Raw genomic sequence first — 3,650 nt, 5'->3', positions numbered from 1 at the left:
GGACAATTTATATTTTTAAAACTAGGATGTGTGGTCCAGTATACACATGGCTGTTACGAGAGGAGTGGGTCAGTCAAGAATGTTCCAGAAAATCTGGGCCATAGGGCCCATGTCCTTGGAGGACACATCCCAATCAGACTGTGAGCACTCTGGAGTCTAGGGCTCCACAGAGTAGGTGCTCAGTTAACATTTGTTCACTTCCATGCAGTCAAGGGTGCTGCGATCAGAGAGAGGAAGTTGTTTGCCCACGCACATGCACATCACAGAACAGCTCAGGTAGAGGTGAGCCTGTCCCAGAATCTCCCAGTTCTCAGGCCAGCACTGTGTTTGACTGCCCTGTTATCCGCATATGGCTCTCTGCCTGCACTGAATAAAACCTTCCTCCCTCTATTTGTGGCCCAGAGTGGTTGAGAAAGTGGTTTGAATCTATCTTAGTGGGGTTTGTTCCATCTTAGTGTCTCCCCAAGCTGCCAGCCTGGCACCTGGCACATAAGTAGAACGTGGTAATGTCTGAAGGAAGGTTAACCAGCAATTTCAATTGAGAGGTGGTTCCGTGTAAGAGCCAGAAATTAGAAAATTTAGATTCTGCTTCCTGCTGTGCCTCAGGTTTGCTGTGTGACATTGGACAGGTCCCTTCTTGTCCTAGCCTTTAATTATCTCTTCTGTTAATAATAGCAACAACAACAATAAGAGATACTGGCTAATGAGTACCTCCTATGTGTCAGGCACTGCTCGAAGCACTTTTATAGGTATAAACCCATTTACTCCTCCCAGTCACTCCCAGAGATAGAGATTATGAATGCCTCTAGTATTAATAATCAGATGAGGAAACAGAAGCCCAGAGGGGTTAAGTACCTTGTCCAAGGTCACACAGCCACTAAGAGGAGCAACAGGGATTCAAATTCAGGCAGGCTGGCCCCAGAGACCACCTAATCACTGTATGATACTAAGCATCTAGAAGATTTATTTTTTTTCTTGCCTAGAAATGCAGTGATTCTATGAGATACAGAAAGTAGCAGCCGTTTCAATTCTAGGCCCTTGGCAAAATGTTTCTGGTTGAGTTCCTTTAGGCTTTATTAAATAGCAACCAAGCAGATCTCTTCCTAGAAGGAAGGCAACTGTCGGGACAGGATTACTTGGGAGGAATTTTGGCAGAGGGGGAGAAAAAAGCAGAAAAAAAAAAAAAAGGCAAAGCCTGTCTCACTGTCTTGCTGTCTCTCCATGACTGCTTCAGTGTCCCCTGCTGCCACCTTTAACAAGGTCCAGGCCACCTTCGGTCCTCACCTGGGCATCTCTCTGGGCAGCCAACCTCACCTGCTCTGAAGCATCCCAAGTGGCACTAGAGTCAGCCCTTAAAGACAGCAATCAATCACATCACATCCCTGCTTCAAGCCCTCCCATGGCTTCTCAAAGCTCTGAATAAAACCCAAGGTGACCCCTGACCCCTCCCCCCTAGCTCATCTCACACCTTCTCCCCTGTGTTCACCCACCATAGCCCTGCGCAGTCCTAATCAGTGGTCACTAGCCATATGGGGTTGCCAAGCACTTGAAATGAGGCAGGTCTGAATTGAGACGTGCTTGTCCATATAAAACACATACTGGGTCTCAAAGCCATAGTACAAAACAAAAGAAGGTGTAAAATATCTCATTTATAATTGTTATATTTTTTATATGTTAAAATGATAAAATTTTAGATTTGTTGGGTTAAACAAAATTAATATCACCTGTATCTTTTCCCTTTTTTATCATGGCTGCTAGAAAACTGTACATTCCCTGTGTGGCTTGCATTCCATTCCCATTGGACAGCCGTACTCTAGGCGCACTGGCTTTCCTTCAGTTCCTGGACCAAGCTCTTCCCGGCCTCAGGTAGGACCTGGCAGCCCGCTTCCCACAGCACTCTCAGCAACCCCTTTCAGTGACCTCCTCCTCCCCCCTCCCATTTCAGGCTCTCTGCTCTTGGCCCTGCTGGCGCCTGGCTCTATGCTGACAGGGAAGGACACACAGTCAGTTAGAGGCCCTGGGGGCGGGAAGCATGGGAACTGACACACACACACATTGCTCAGCCTGGACTCCTGGGAAGGGGTATCAGTCAGAGGGCTCCACCTGCTGTTGGCCAGGGTTTAGCTGAAGCAGGAATAGTAAGAGAGGGCCTTTGGGCTTTTTGTGTCCATAAAACCAGGAGGGCAGCGCCCTCCAGGTCTCATCATAAGAACTGACCTGGCAGCTTGGGTCAGTTGCTATGTGTGCCAGGCCCCCGGGAAACGCCAGTGCAGCAGAGGTAGACTTGGACTTCGCTGAGGTACCCCAGGGTCCATCTCGGCCCTGCTGCTTATCACATGGTGACCTTAATAGGTCATTCAGCTCCACTCTAAAAGAGGGCTGGTGAGGACCAGCGGGAGGGCCGTGTGTCCAGCATCCATAGGGCACAGTGCTGGAACACTGTGCCCAAGCCATCCAAAGTCCTTGAGACCAGCATCCCCTCCCCACTGTCAGCCACCTCTGCAGGACACTGGCCACAATGGGCACGGGGGCCCCGCTACAGGAGGACCTCCAAGTCATTGCCTCGTTCTTTGTTTTCACCCTGAGACCCCAACTTTGGCAGGACCTGGAAGAGGAGGAGCTACCACCAATTATGGGGAAAAGGCCTATGGGTTTCAAGTGACTGCAAGCTCAGAGTGAGCCAGCCAGTGACCTGATTGCTAAAATAGCCCAGGAAGAGAGCGGACGTTTCTAGGACCAGGAGGAGGCAACTGGGATCTCCACTGGAAGGAAGTGAAGGCACCAGTTTTGGAGCTCTCCCATCCCCGTGGCTGGCTCCAGAGAGCAGGGCGCTCCCACCTCTACGGAGGTCCACACCCTGTGGATGAGAACCGGGTGGGGCAGGCATGGACTCCTCCTGGAGCATAGTAACTCCGGAGGACGAACACTGGGTCCTGCCCTTTTCCAAACACTGACCTTGAATGGACGCAGACAGCTTTTCTAAGACGGGGGCCAGCACTCCTGGGCCTTCACCTCTCAGGTTAGAAGAAACCTGAAACATTGGGGTTGGAAGGGCCCAGGGACACCAGGTGGATCGGGTGCTGCAGTCCCATGCAGGGAAGCTGAGAGCCTGCCTGAGGTCCATGGTGAGAGGGTGACAAAGGCCAGCTTTCCCCTACGCCTCCTGCTGAACTCAGAAGCTCTGAAAGAAATGCAAGGAACACAGAAGATGGCTTCTCTCACACGGTAGATAGTGAATGTTCTGATCTCAGCCCTCGAGAGGATCATCTCCCCATGTTCCCAGCCAGGAAATTTACAGGCTGTAATTGACCCATCCAGAGGGTCTGGGCTCCAAGAGACAGTTGTCCGCTTGCTGGTTCCTCCATGGACGAAGATGGCTGATGAATCCCTTGACCTCTGCGCTGGCCGCCCTTGGCCTCCAGTGCCCTGGCCAGCGTCCCTCAGCTCTGGCCACAGCTGGGCCAGCCAGTGGGCCCAGGAGCTGCCCAGCTCAATGTGGAGAGTGGGATGAGTTTGGCTAAGGGCAGACCCCCTACTCTGCTTTTTTATTTTATGTGTAATTATAAAACCAATTCACAACTCATTATAAAATCTGGAAACTACAGAAAGGTAGAAAGGGGAAAATGAAAATCATTTGTCATCCCACTGCC

At 50.8% G+C, this 3,650-nt stretch overlaps 1 long non-coding RNA gene across 1 annotated transcript in view; it reads left to right on the top strand.

The window, feature by feature from the left end:
• Positions 1 to 3,634, top strand: part of LOC109384352 (uncharacterized) — a 6,559-nt gene extending 2,925 nt beyond the window's left edge. The window contains exons 2-3 of the long non-coding RNA XR_002124385.1: positions 1,759 to 1,866; positions 2,587 to 3,634. This is a non-coding gene — a long non-coding RNA (uncharacterized LOC109384352). The remainder of the gene's footprint in view (positions 1 to 1,758; positions 1,867 to 2,586) is intronic.
• The last annotated feature ends 16 nt before the right edge of the window (positions 3,635 to 3,650 follow it).

This window comes from Hipposideros armiger, unplaced genomic scaffold (genome assembly GCF_001890085.2).
Source record: "Hipposideros armiger isolate ML-2016 unplaced genomic scaffold, ASM189008v1 scaffold_94, whole genome shotgun sequence".
NCBI classification, from domain to species: domain Eukaryota; kingdom Metazoa; phylum Chordata; class Mammalia; order Chiroptera; family Hipposideridae; genus Hipposideros; species Hipposideros armiger.
The sequence above is the reverse complement of the archived record's forward strand: the minus strand, read 5'-3'. Positions and strand labels throughout refer to the sequence as shown.